We start from the raw sequence: 15,716 nt of genomic DNA on the forward strand, positions 1-15,716 counted from the left end.
CTGTCTTCATCTGGAAGCTCATCTGAAACCTGTTTGCCATGCATGACCCTGATAGTATTTAAAATACCAGTAGCATAGTCTTCAGAATCACAGCAACTCACAAGTCACCACATTAAGACAAACTGACATATGTGTGGTGGTTGTTTGTGTATATTCTCTTAATTATGTTGAAGGAATTGCCCTTCAATTTCTATTTTGTTGAGTGTATTTATCAGGAATGGATGTTGGATTTTGTCAAATGCATTTTCTTCATCAATGGATATGATCATTTGGTTGTTTTCCTTTTTCTTATTTATGTGATGGATTACATTGATTGTTTTTCTAATGTTGAACCATCCTTGCATCCCTAATCTGAATCCTAATTGGTCATGACATAATATATTTTTGATGTACTATTTGATTCCGTTGGCTAGGATTTTGTTGAGAATATTTGCATCTATGTTCATGAGGTATATTGGTCTATGATTTTCTTCCCTGGTTTTGGTGTGAGGGTTATGCTTGCTTCATAAACTGCATTAGGAAGTTTGCCATCTTCTTCTATATTCTGGAATAATTTGAATAGAATTGGTGACAGCTCTTTTCTGAGTGTTTGGTTCAACTCACCAGTGAAGCCATCTGGACCTGAACGTATTTTGGTTGACAGATTTTTGATGACCTGATCAATTTCTTATTTTGTTATGGGTCTGTTCAAGTTTTCTACTTCACTCTGTGTAAGTTTAGGTAGGTCTTTTTTTTCTAAAAATGTATTCATCTCTTTTAAGTTTTGAAATTTGTTGGAGTACAACTCTTAGTAATATTCTGTTATTATCCTTTAAATTTCCTTTGGTTCTATTGTGACATCGCTCATGTGCTTTAAAAGCATGTTATTTGTGTCTTCTCCTTTTTTTCTTTTGTCAGGATTGCTAATGGTTTGTCAATTTTATTAATGTTTTCAAAGAATCAGCTTCTTGTCCTGTTGATTTTTTCTAGTTTTTCTGTTTTCTATCGTGTTTATTTCTGCTCTAATCATAATTATTTCTTTTATTTTGGTGATTGTAGGTTCCTTCTGTTGTTCCTTTATTAATTGTTGGAGATGCTTTGTTACTGTGTTAATTTTGGTTCTTTCATATTTTTTGATATGTGCATTTATTACAATAAATTGTCCTTTCAGTACCACTTACACCATGTCCCAAAGGTTTTAGTATGTTGTGTTTTCATTTCTGTTTGTTTGTACGAGCATTGTAAGTATACATTTAATTTCTTTTACTACCCAGTTACTTTTCAGCAGTGTGCTATTCAGTTTTCATGCATTCGACTTTATTTCCTTGGTCTTCTTATTGTTGATTTCTAGTTTTATAGCACTGTGCTCTGAAAATATGCTTTGTAGTATTTTGATGTTTGTAAATTTATGGAGGCTTGTTTTGTCACCTAACACATTGTGAATTCTGGAGAATGTTTCATGTGCACTGGAAAAGAATGTGTATTGTACTAGTACTGGGTTGATTGTGCTGTTTACTTCCTCTATATATTTTCCAAATTTCTTCCTGGTTGTTCTAGCCCTTTTTGAAAGTGTTAAAATTTTCCACTATAATTATGGATTTGCTTTTCTTTCTTCAATTTTAGTAGGGTTTGCTCTTATATCTTGGTTCTCTTTCATTAAGAGTGTAGCTGTTTGTTATTATTATGTCATCATGCTCAATTGACTCTTTAATCATGGTATAGTGTCCTTCTTTATCTCTTATGCTGGTTTGTGCCTTAAAGTTTATTTTATCTGAGAATAATATTGCCACTCCTACTTGTTGTTTTTGTTTTTGATTTTTTTTTTTTTTTGCAATTAGCTTGGTATATTTTTTTCCATCCTTTATTTTTAGTCTGTTTTTGTCTTAGTGTGAGATATGTCTCTTGCAGGCACCATATTGAAGGGTCTTCTTTTATTGTCCATTCTGCCACTCTCTATCTTTTCATAGGTGCACTTCATCCATTGATGTTCCGTTTAACTATCAAATTAGTTTTTAGGTATGAATCAATTGCTGTCATTGTGTCAAATTTTTGTGGTGATGTTTATTCCTTTGTTCTTTATACCTTATTGTTCTGAGTTCATGTTTTTATACTATTTCCTGTTAGTTTCTTTTTAGTTTTAATGTTTCCTTGTTCTACTTGAAACCTCATTTACATGGTAAGGTGTGAAATATTACCTTTCTTTGAGGTTATCCTATAGTCTTCTAACTTTTCCCTCCATTTAAGACAGTTATGTGATGCTGTGGGTTAATACACCAGACTGCAAAGGTGTTCGAACTTCTAGGTCGGTAGTTCAAGCTCACCAGCTGCTCCTTGGAAACTATGGGTATACAGGATCACTAAGGGTCAGAACTTACTCAATGGTACTTAACAACAACAACAACAACAACAACAACAACAACATTGTAGCTTGTAATCTACATGACCTCCTCACCACCTGTATATCTGTTCCTATATTTTTCCTTTCTTTGACATTGTTATTATTTTTGTCTTTGATTGGCCTCAGAAGTCCTCTGAATTGTTTGCTTTGTGTGGACTTAGTTCCAGGTACATCTATCAACCTCTAGTTGTTGTCTGTTCTTGTTGGTTTTCATTACAAATAACTCTCTTGAGAATGTTTTGAAACACTGGATTGGATTTGATAAAGTCTCTTACCTTCTGTTTATCATGCAATGTTTCTCTTGCATTTGACTGACAGTTTTTCTGGGTAAACGATTCTTGGTTGGCAGTTTTTTGTCTTTTATGGTTTTATATATGTCTCCCTGTTGCCTTTTTGTCTGCATGGTTTCTGCTGAGAGGTCATGGTTTCTGCTAAGAGTTCTGATTTGCTTGCCTCTTTAAGTAACACTTCTCTTTTCCCTGACTGCTTTTAGTATTCTCTCCTTTTCTCTGCTTTTGGAGAGCTTCATTATGATACGTCTTGGTAATTTTCTTTTGGGGGCTATACTTCCTTGGGTTCATTTTGCTTCTTGAATACTTATCTTCTCATCCTTCAAGATGTTAGGGAAATTTTCTTCCAGTAGCTCCTCCACCATCCTCTGTTGACTTCTGTGATTCTTCCTGTTCTTGAGTGCCAATAATTCTGAAGTTATTCCTTTTCATGTTATCCAAATGAATCCTAGATTGTCTTCAGATTTTTTTGAGTCCTTTTTCTGCTTGTTCTTCTATCTTAGCATTATTGAGAGATTTGTCTTCCAGCTCACTGGCCTCCATCTCTTCAATTCTACTCCTATGCCTTTTTAATGTATTGTGTATTTCTGATATTTTATTATTAATCATCTAAAACTTATTTTGCAGATTTTGAGTTGTTTCCAAAGCTATATCCATCTTGTTTGATTGTTCCTGTAGCATTTACCTGACTTCTTCCTTATTTTCCTCTACCCCTCTGTGGTGCATTTGAATTTGTCTTCATATCATTCTTTTGAATTCCTTCTCAGTCAGATCCAAAGCCTACTCTTCTTTTAATAGGAAGTCTATATCTGCTTTCACTTTGTTCATCTCAGTTACTCTTTTCTGTTTTCGGACATGTGCTGAGATCTTTTGTTGTTTTCTTGAACATTTTCAATAGTTAGATGCGTTTCAGTGATTAAATGAATATGTGTTTCTGTGTTGTGAAGCTTATTGAGTATCTCCTGGTAGATGTGGTCTGGTGATAGGCTTCCCTTTTCACTTTTCTTATTACTTTGGCTATCTGTGTAATGCCTAGCAGCTGGTATTGGTTCTTGTCCAGATGTTGGAATATTGTGAGGCATGCTTGTAGCTTTGCTATATGGCCACAATTGCTGTCTCTCTTGGATAATGTAGAGAGATAAAGCTTCTACCCCCAGGAGAATGTGAGGCCCAAACTACCAAAAACAGAAGCAATATAAAACTAGAGACAAAAACCACCACACAAAACCAAAAACATATCTGTGGCTGACTGTCCAGTTACCTTTGCTGCACAGGTCAGTGTGTGTGCACTGTAGAAACCTCCAGCAATGGATGTGGGTGTTAAATCAATCAGGCCCCTCTTGTAGTCACCATCATGGAGGTATGTAGGTAGATGTTGAGAAGTGCGTGGAAGAGAGATTTATCTCTGAAGGTTAGTTATGTGTCTATGTATGTCCAAGGTAATTCTCAAAATGATTGCATCATTGTATATAGCAGTTGGTGTTGGCTCTTGCCTTTTAAGTTGGTGTTTTACAAGGTCCAAATAAGGTTGGCTTTATGGCCGGGCCTGCTGTCTCTTGTTAGGTAGGGCAGGAATAAAGACTCCCAACCAGGTCAGATTTAAGGCTGAGTCCCAGAGTCAGACATCATAAGAAGCAGCCAAAGGATTAGATTGTGGGACTGCTTACAGGGATTTCCTCTTTGTGCCATGGGAAAATTGTACCCTGTGGGCACAGTGCTGGACCCTTTTTAAGGTGGGCTTCCACCCACCTGAAGGTGTCCACGCAGGACAGAGAGGATGCAATAGGGGAGTGGAGGAAATAAAAGTGTAAAAAGCCATCACACCTCTTTACAGACACTGCTCCATGGTTTAAGCACTGCATGAGCTTGGCTGAGGTCTCACTTTCTGATCTCAGCCCAGGCTCAAGTGCCTGCAGGCAGTGCCATGATCAATTCAGAAATTACCATGTATTACACCCACAGTCAGATTTCTCCACCAGTGGGCACTGAAAATTGATGCACCACAATTTATATTAGATCCAAAGCCATGGAACTGTTCCAGCAAAGCACCTTCTCTGGTTTTTCCACGCTTTCACTGAGAAGCCTACTCTGCTCATCTATGCTTCTCCTCCCCTCAAACTGGAAGTATTCTTAATGACTTTTTGCTTTCTTCCTGATTGATGTTCTTGATGTCATCCCACAACACTTCTGATCTTCGGTCTTTAGTGTTTAATGTATCAAATCTGTTCTTCAGATAATCTCTAAAGTCAGGTGGTAATCTTTTGGCTCTCATGGACTACTTTTTCATTTTCTTGAGCTTCAGACTGAATTTGCATATAAGCAACTGATAGTCTGTTCCACAATCTGCCCCTGGCCTTGTTCTGGCTGATGACATGGAACTTTTCCACCATTTCTTTCCTTAGATGTAATCAATTTTATTTCTGTGTATTCCATCTGGTGAGGTCCATGTGTTTAATCATGTCTTATGCTGTCTAAGAAGGGTATTTGAAATGAACAAATCATTGGTTTTGCAGAATTCTATCATGTGATCTCCAGCATCATTTATATCACCAAGGCCATATTTTCCAACTACTGATCCTTCCTCTTGGTTTCCAACCTTTGCATTTCAATCACCAGTAATGAGCTATACATTTTGATTGCATGTTTGATCAATTTCAGATTTAAAAAGTTGGTAGAATTATTTTATTTCATTAGTGAGTGTAAAATAGTTTGTATGTTATATTCTGGTGTAAACATTGTTAATTATTAATGCATTTTTGAAAATTATTGTTAATCATATGGAATATGAAACTGATCTTAAATATGCCATTCATATTAGAAGTAGTGATGAGTAGGTAGACAGATAATGAAGACCTCTGTTAACTTGGAATACACTATAATATATGCAAGAAAAGTAGTACCAAAAGAAGAGCTGTGAACGTGAAAGTTTACACTGAAGGCAACTTTGATAAATTATGATAAATCTTTATATTCACAGGCCAACATTTGATTTGATTTAGGAAGTAAAAAGCCAAGATACTTTCTTTAGCTAGGATTTTATAGGGTGTCAGCATTGTTTTAGGTAGATTTTTTTTGTCACGACTAAAAAAATAACACTGTTTTGAGAGCTAAGATTATATCATGGCCATATATTACAATACACCTTTCCATTTACTATTTCACTAATCCTTGAAACAAACAAATGAATTTAATATGATTATTATCCATGTTTCACATGAAGGAGAATTCTGGGGCACACCTTTTTAAAAGAATTTTAAAGTCACACAGCTTGTAAGCAAATAGGCAGAGCTCTGCATTCAGGCAATTTATTTCCTGAGTCCATGTTCTTTCCTAGGCTATACTGCTTTAAATGTACTTTTTAATATGTTAAGCTTTGAGGAAAAAAATAATATATGTATACAAAAATTCATTACTATTACGATTCTCATAATCTTTTTAAAGTGTTGAAGAGCAAAGATGTCAGCTTCAGGACTAAGGTGCACCTGACCCAAGCCATGGTATTTTCAATAACCTCATATGCATGCAAAAGCTGGACAGTGAATAAGGAAGACCATAGAAGAATTGATGCCTTTGAGTTATGGAGTTGGAGGAGAATATTGAAAATGCCATGGGCTGCCAAAAGAACCAACAGATCCCTTTTGGAAGAAGTGCAGCCAGAGTGCTCCTTCGAGGCCACGATGGCTAAACTTTGTCTCTCATACTTTGGACATACTGTCAGGAGGGACCAGTCACTGGAGAAAGATATCAGAGAAAAAGAGGAAGACACCCAACAAGATGGATTGGCCAGGTGGCAGCATCAATGGACTCCAGCATGGCAACAGTGGTGAGGTTGGCCCAGGATCAGGGAGTGTTTTGTTCTGCTGTGCATAAGGTCACTATGGGTCAGTTCCAACTCGATGGCACCTAACAACAACAACAATCTTTTAATCTTTATTAATGTGCCACAAACATTCTAATTACTTTATAAAATTTATCTTATACCATTATAAAAATGATATGCAGACAAATTAAAAATCAATAAAAAGTAATCTCATCTGGTAGGAGCCTGTTATAATACATAGGCATATGAGGTTGAAGTCTAAGCCTAAACAACCTGTTTGTTGCAGGATTTCTTCTGGAAAAGAATATCACTTCTGGAATTATTTTATTGTTTAGAAGTACGTTGTTATTTGTTGTTGTTGTTAAGTGCCGTCGAGTCGGTTCCGACCCATAGCGACCCTGTACAGGGTTTCCGAGGGTGTAAATCTTTACGGGAGTAGAAAGCCTCATCTTTCTCCCGCGGAGCATCTGGCAGTTTCGAACTGCTGACCTTAAGGTTCGCATCCCGATTCGTAACCACTAGCTACCAGAGCTCCTTTGTTGTTATTAAGCACCATCAATTCAGTTCTGACTTTTAATGACCCGGTATAGGGCTTCTGAGGAGAAGCTGGTAAGCTTGAACCTCTGACCCTGCAGCTAACACCAACATTAGAATACAGCTCATTAACCCACAGCCCAAATTAACTAAGTGAGACATTTTGACATTTTGTTAACATGCAGGTTGATTTAATTAATTGACTTGCATTGGAATCCAGCAATGGCAAATCTTTTCAATTTAGGATTTTCTTGCAGAGTTACTCCAAAAATCTTAACTCATGAAGGAAGATCTGACATGGAGTTCACTTAAACACTCTTGAAGCTTTGAATTCTGACACCCCTTATAAAGGCAGACAGGGTTGTAAATCTGTTGAAAGTTTGCTTTTTCTTGAATAACCCAGGCCATCAACAATCTTGACTGTTAAGTTATTACATAAAAGTAAAACTAAGCTTCCAAGCTGGGGTCCTATTTTAGAGCACTAGTCAAAATCTACAGCTTCCATTTACAATGACACCAGGGCAATGTACTTAACATCCTTTCAGCATAACTCCAAAACCTAGTCAATTTTGACCATCCTGAGTGTGTGTGTGTGAAGTGCCATCAAGTTGGTTTTGACTCACAGCAACCCTGTATAAGATTTCTGAGGAATGACTAGTGAGTTTGAACTGCTGACCTTGCAATGCAAATGAGTTTTTGGTCCGGTGCTTATCCTACAGCAGCACACCAGGACCATCCTGAGTAATATATCATTATTTACATACAATGTATGTATATCTCAGACCAAGTATTGTAGTAATTATCCCAATCAATCCTCTTTAGTCCATTCAATTCTTCTAAGTGCCAGAGCAGTTGAGAAAACACTTTGGAGCAAGTGCAAGGAAAACATTGAGGAGAAAGAAAGAAAGCTCCCCCCTAAACTCATCATCAAATTGATGCCTTTCTTTACAGTCTTAATTGACAAAATCCAGAGTCTTCAGTTTGCTGAATTGAGGAGTCCATTTCCAAGGTGACTGTTAAGGTCAAGCAGAGCTTTCAGGCTTTTCTTTGCCATGGCCCATAAACTCCATTCCTTCTCCTTTATTGCTTTCTGAATGCACTGCTGATATGGATTGAAAATGTTGGTATATGGGTCTCTGGAGTCTTCCCTTTGAGGAACTTGTAGACAAACTAGGTATTGAAGCACTGGTCCCATTAACACTTCATGTCTGTGCAGGCCTCCCTGATACTATTCATGGTTGTGTCAGAGGTTATGGTCCAGAGTGCAACTCCTGTGTTTTTAATCTTTAGCAAAAATTCATTTGCATATGATATTAATGATGTTGTTAGATGATTTCCACATTCCATTTAGCCAAATTTGTTTGTGCACAAATCTGGACCTCTTCCAATTGATTGGCCAGGTCTTCCAAATTTCTTGGCATAAATGAGTGAGTACCTCCAGTGTTTCATCAGTTTGTTGAAATATTTTAATTTGAATTCCTGAAGCCTTTTTTTTTTTGCCAATGCCTTCATTGCAGTTTGGACTTATATCATATGTTGTTGTGGTTAAGTGCTGTTCAGTCGATTCCAACCCATAGTGACCCTGTATAGGGTTTATGAGGAGCAGCTGGTGAGCTTAAACTGCCTACCTTGCAGTTTAAATGGCTTTGCAGTCTGACACATTAACCCTCAGTGCCACACCAGGACTAATATTTGTTGTTGTTGTTGTTAAGTGCCATCGAGTCGGTTCCGACCCATACCGACCCTGTACAGGGTTTCCGAGGGTGTAAATCTTTACGGGAGTAGAAAGCCTCATCTTTCTCCCGCGGAGCGGCTGGTAGTTTCGAACCGCTGACCTTAAGGTTCGCAGCCCGATTCGTAACCACTACGCTACCAGAGCTCCTTATGGTACCTTTTAAAATGGTTGAACATTGACCATTTCCTTTTTGATGCAGTCACTATGTTTATTCCCTACATTTTCTTTTGATGTCTTCTGCATCATTCAATATTTTTTCCTGTAGAATCCTTCTTTAATGCAAGTTAAAGTTTGAACATTTTCTTTAATTTTTTACAGCTTGAGAAATGCTAAGCACATTCTTCCTTTCTGGTTTGCTCAGCCAAGTCTTTTCATATTTCATTGTAATACTTTGTCTTCTTGAATTGGCCTTTGAAATTTGCAATTCAACTCTTTTATTTCCTCAACTCTTCTACTCACTTTAGATTCTATATGCTCAACAGCAAGTTGCAGACTCCCTTCTGACATCCATTTTTGCCTTTTCTGTATTTTCAATGATTTTTGCTTTCTTCCTCTTTGATGTTCTGGATGCCATATCACAACTCTTCTGGACTTCAAACATTTGTGTCTAATGGATCAAATCTGTTCTTGTGATGGTCTTTAAAGTAAAGTAGGATATATTCAAGGTCATATTTTGGTTCTCATGGACTTATATTAATTTTCTTCAGCTTCACTCTGAACTTACATAGTTTAGGTCTATTGATAGTCTATTCCACAGTCTCCCCGTCTTTTTATTTTGACTGCCTCTTTCCAAAGAAGTAGTCAGTTTGGTTCCTGTGTATTTCTTCTGGTGTGGTCCATGTGTATAGTCGTCTTTTATGTTGTTCAATTAAGATATTTGCAGTGAATAAGTCGTTGACCTTGCAAAATCCTATCATTCAATCTCCAGCTTCATCTCTATTATCAAAGACTTATTTTTCAACTACTGATCCTTTGTCTTTTTTTCCCATCTTTTGCATTTGAATCACAGTAATTATCAACTCACTTTAATTGCATGTTGGTTCAGTTTCAGGCTGAAGAAGTTGGTAGCATTCTTTAATTTCATTATCACTGGTCTTGGAGTTTGGCATGTAAATCTAAATAATATTAATATTGTATTAGCAGGTATTCTTTGCAGGTATATGGATATTATGATGTCATACACAGCATTGTAAATTAAAACAGATCTTGAAATATTCTATTTGATGATGAATGCAATGCCATTCCCTGCAAGATGATCATATGATCATCAGATTCAAAATGGCCAGTAACAGTCCATTTTAGCAGTACTGCCTATAATTCCTGTATGACACTGTAGGATAAGCACTGGACTGTTAACCATAAAGTCAGTGGTCCAAGCCCATCAGCTGCTCCTCAGAAACCCTATACAGTGTCGATATGCATCGGAACCAATTCTATGGCACTTAACAACAACAACAATGCCTAGGCTATCTAGCTTTGTGCCTTCCATTTAATTTTGAAAACTTACAATTTTCTTAAATTCATATGTGGTATGTTCCATGTTCTGATAATTAATGGATGTTTGCAGCTGTGTCTCCTCATTTTGAGTTTTGCATCATCAGCATATTAATGTTCTGAAAGCTTTGCTTTATTCCTGTTATTATGCTGATTCTACTTTGAGGAGGCTGCTCTTCCCCAGTCATATTTTGAGTGTCTTACAATGTGAGGGACACATCTTCTGGTATTATATCTGATAACATTTTGCTGTTACTCATAATGCCTTCATCTTCCTCCACTATACCTGACAATGTTCTGCTGCTATTCATGAGGTTTTCAGGGGCTAAGTATTCAGAACTAGTTCACCTCTCCTTCTTTCTACTCTGTTTTAGTCTGGAAGGTCTGCTGAAACCTGTCCATCATGGGTGATGTAGCTTTTCTTCCAGCATCATATGAACATGCAAGCCACCAGACTACAACAAACTGACAGACAAGTTGTGGATATGTATATATGGTAGTGGTGGTGGTTGTGTGCCAGGGAGTTGGTTCTTCTTACTCACTGTGACCCTGCATAGGGTTTCCAAAGCTGTAAATCTTTACAGGAGCAGAAAGCCTCATCTTTCTCCCATGGAATGGCTGGTAATTTCAAACTATTGACCTTGAGGTTAGCAGCCCAACTCGTAACCACTATGATATCAAATCTCATATATATATATAGACTCCTGGTGTGGCACTGTGGGTTAATGTGCCAGACTGCAAAGCCATTTGAACTGCAAGGTCAGTGGTTCAAGCTTACTAGCTTCTCCTCAGAAACCCTATACAGGGTCTCTGTGGGTCGGAACTGACTCGACAGCACTTAACAACAACAATACACACACACATATATATACATTGTGTGTGGTGTTTGTATAGAATCTCTATATCCCCATGTAATGCTTTAGGATAAGCATTAGACTGCTAACAACAAGGTTGGCAGTGCAAACCCATCCACAGGTCTTTGGAAATCCTATACATGGTCACTATGTGTTGGAACTGACTGGATGGCACTTAACAATAAAATAATATTCATACATATCCATTTATACATATAAACATATGCATGTATATGTGTGTGTGTATATATACCTGAATAGGGTTTCCAAGGCTATAAATATTTGCGTGTGCACAAATTCTCATCTTTCTCTTGTTTAGCATGTATAACCAACATGAGAGTTTCATAAACATATAATCTATCAATTCTTGTATACATATCTGATAAAATATCAAATAATTTCTACGTGATCAGAAAGTAGGAATGTGTCTTGAAGGTCTTGCCTCTTTTTTAACTTCATGTGGTCTGAAGTTAAGTTGTTCTGTTTCCACTATAGTTTGCCACTCCCCCTATTGACCTTCTATATATTCTAGTTTACAAGTAGGGCTAGATATAGTTTTACCCCTGCAGTACTGACACATACATTTGTTGCAATTGTTAAAGTTACTTTGATTTCAAATCTGCTCTTGAAGTTGCAGTTTTATAGAGTTCATTTAAAGTTTATTTTAAGTACCTTTAAGGCAATCTTTATTTACCTACTATTTTTCCTTACAAGTAGATTTTTCTTAAAAACAGGTTTTACTTTATTTGTACATATCAAGTTAGATATTTTCCATTTCTTTACTGTCTTTCAGTTAATATCTGAATTTTATTGTTTTGTAATGCCGTAGATCTATGCCAAATGCCAAAGGGAAATTTTTAACATTTGATTCAGATAGTTGTAAGACATCTCAAATATATGCTTTATTTATTTATTAATTTTTTAAAATTAATTCTAAAAGCAAATGGACTCAGAGTTCATTTTGATTCCAGGTAATTAAGTGGCAAGAAATAGAGGACATGGATCACGAATTTTTGTACTTAAGGAGTAGCACTAAAACTAAATGGTGAAAGAAACAGACGGAATGTCCATCCTTCCTGTCACTGCTTGCCTCTACACATGAATGACTATATGTTTGGTGTTTTTTAAATTATTTTACAAAGCCATTTAAGCTTTCTGCCTCAGGGTCATCCATCTGTGAAAGAGGACTACGGTTAGGTTATCTTTCACTTTCCACAAAATTTGTGGAGAGTGTAATTAATTAGTACTTTCAGAAAGATTTAGAAACTTCAAATTAAATGAAGGTGTGAAAGTCATTCTGGCTTTTTGTATCATCTCATTTGGTATCCTTTGAAACATGACAGAAGCATAATATTTTTTCAAGTAAATTAAATCACTGCATATCTTAATTAGGAAATATACAAAATTATGGTAATATTCATTATCCATTAGCACAAATGGCTATCCTTGCTGTTAGGTGACATTGAGTAGGTTCTAACTCATAGCAACCCTATGGACAACAGAAGGAAACACTTCCTAATCCTGTGGCATCATCCCAGGTGTTGTTATTTTTGAGCTCATTTTTGTAGCCACCAAGTCAATCCATCTTGTTGGTGTCTTCTTTTTCACCAACTCCCCAATTTACCAAGCATAAAGCCCTTCCCCAGGGACTAGTTCCTCCTGACAACATGTCCATACTACGAGAGATGAAGTTTCACCATCCTTGTTTCTTAGGAATATTTTGATTGTACTTCTTCCAAGACACATTTGTTTGTATTTTTGGCAATCCATAGTACTTTCAATATTCTTTCCAACACCATAATGTTCCAATAACCTATGATCCAGTATGAAGAGCAACCCTCTGTCCTTTATTTTAGTAATTCTCTTTTCCCATTTAAAATTATATTGGCAAAATGGAAAAAAAAACATTTTCTTACATAACTTAATTTTCTCTTCATCCTGTGATAGGGTAAATAATTTGTTAACCCTCGGTCCAGGCAAAGTGCATCTATATAGTGTATCCATTTTGCTCCCAGAATTTGTCTAGAGTCTTATACACAACAGTGGGTAACTCAATATTTTTTTCTCAGGATTATTTGATGCAGAGTTGAAAGTGAGAAAACTTCCCATTTTAGTGTTAACTGTGCAGTGATAAGGATTATGTGTCCACTGGCCTTATTTTTCCTCTAGCCATGACCATCATTTTCACTGCATATTTCCATTTCAGGATAGTAAAGCTGCATTCAAATACAATAAAATCAGTATAGACACAAACCAACCCTCCCTACAAGATCAAGAATTACACAGAATCCTGATGATATTCAAGTGTCTGAATCTTGGCTCCACGGCCTGTCTAGCAATTTAGTTATTTGATTCAATAAATACCAACCATACAATATGCATTTATATATGTAATTTGGCCAAAGATAAATAGTATAAGATTCTGTTGCTCACATCCAAAAGGTCCAAAGGAGCACTTTTAATGCACTATGATTCTGAGCACTATGATTCTGAGCTTATAAACCAATCAAACCTATTGAACATTGAAGCAAATATGAAGAGAAAAATAAAAAGTTCCTTATCTTTCCTTTTTATAGTTAAACATCTATATATGAACAATTGATCCAATGATTGTTTTTGTTGTTGTTGTTAGGTGCCATCGAGTTGGCATCTACTCATAGCAACAGAACAAAACACTACCCTATCCTGCGCCAACTTCACAGAATGTTCCCTGGAACTCAGGATGGCCAGATTATGTCTCTCATACTTTGGACATATTATCAGGAGGGATCATTCCCTGAATACGGATAGCATGTTTTGTAAAATGGAGGGTCAGAGAAAAAGAGGAAGACCCCCAGCAAGATGGATTAGCATACTGGCAGAAGCGATGGGATCAAATTTGAATTTGTGCTACCTGTTAGTGTTAGGTACCATCAAGTAGGTACCGATTCATAGAGATCCTATGGAAAATAGAAGGAAACACTGTCTAGTCCTATGGAATCCTCACAGTTGTTGCTATGCTTGGGATCATTGCTGGGGTCACTGTGCCAGTCCATCTTATTGGTGGTCTTCCTCTTTTGTGGTGACCCACAATTGTACCACGCATGATACCCTTTTCCAGGGACTTGTTCCTCCTGATAATATAATATGTATGAAGTATGAGAGATGAAGTCTCACCATCTTTGCTTCTAAGGAGCTTTTGGGATGTGGTTATTCCAACATAAATTTGTTTGTTCTTTTGACAGTCTTTGATATTTACAATATTCATCTCCAACACCATAACTCAAATTAATTAATTTTTCTACCATCTTTATTATTCATTGTCTAACTTTTACTTGCATATGGGATAACTAAATATACCTTGTCTTGGGTCAGGCTCACCTTATTCTTCAATCTGATAGCTTTGCTATTGAAAACTTTTAAGAGGTCTTATGCAGCAGATTTACCCAATGAAATACATCCTTTAATTTCATGACTACTGATTCCATGAGTGCTTATTATGGATCAAAATAAAATGAAATATTTTACAACTTCAATCTTTTTTTCCATTTACCATTATGCTATTTATAGGTCCATTTGTGAGGATTTCTGTTTTATTTATGTTGAGGTACAATCCATACAAAAGGCTTTAATCTTTGATCTTCATCATAAATATTCCAAGTCCTCTTCACTTTCAGTAAGTAAGGTTATAACATCTGCCTGTCACAAGTTGTTAATGAGTCTTCTGCCTATACTAAAGTCTTCTTCATACAATACACCTTTTTGTATGATTTGCTCAGCATACAAGTTGAATAAATACAGTGAAATAATAAAAAACTTTATTATTTATTGCTTATAACAAATAAATAATAAATAACTTTAAACAATCCTAGGGCACTCTTTTCCTGACTTTAAACCTTTCAGTATTCTAATGACTACCTCTTTGTCTATGTACAAGTTCCTCATGAGCACTGATGAGTGGTTGGCTCTACCTCTTGTTGTTGTTAGGTGCCATTGAGTTGGTTCTGAATCATAGAAATATTATGCACAACAGAATGAAATACTGCCTGTTCCTGAACTTTCCTTACAATTGTTATGCTTGAGCTGTCACTGTGGCAGTCCATCTCTTTGGGGTTCTTCTTTTTTTGCTGACCTTTCACTTTACCAAGCATGATGTCCTCCAGATACTGGTCACTCCTGATAATATGTCCAAAGTATGAGAGACAAAGTCTCACCATCCTAGCTTCTAAAGAGCATCTGGCTGTACTTCCAAGACAGACTTTTTCTTCTTCTGGCAATCCATGGTACTTTTAACATTCTTCTCCAATACCATAACTCAAATGCAGCAATTCTTCTTTGCTCTTCATTATTCATTTTCCAAGTTCCACGAAAATTACTTTGGCTTGTGTGAGGTGTACCTTCATACTCAAACTGACATCTTTGTTCATGAACACCTTACAGAGGTTATATGCAACAGATTTACCTAATGTAATACTTTCATTGATTTCTTGACTGCTGTTATTGGTTGGTGCAAAAATTTGAATAATTACGGTATTAACTGCTTTTCCTTTATTGGTTGTTGTTAAGTACTATTTGAGACAGTTTCAGCTCATAGCGACCATGCATAGTGTTTCCAAGAAGCAGTGGGTGAGCT

At 36.5% G+C, this 15,716-nt stretch overlaps 1 pseudogene; it reads right to left on the reverse strand.

The window, feature by feature from the left end:
- Positions 1-8,043: 8,043 nt before the first annotated feature.
- LOC102833124 lies at positions 8,044-8,257 on the reverse strand (annotated as a pseudogene).
- Between the last annotated feature and the right edge of the window lie 7,459 nt (positions 8,258-15,716).

The sequence above is a fragment of the Chrysochloris asiatica genome, unplaced genomic scaffold, assembly GCF_000296735.1.
Source record: "Chrysochloris asiatica unplaced genomic scaffold, ChrAsi1.0 scaffold00480, whole genome shotgun sequence".
NCBI classification, from domain to species: Eukaryota; Metazoa; Chordata; class Mammalia; order Afrosoricida; family Chrysochloridae; genus Chrysochloris; species Chrysochloris asiatica.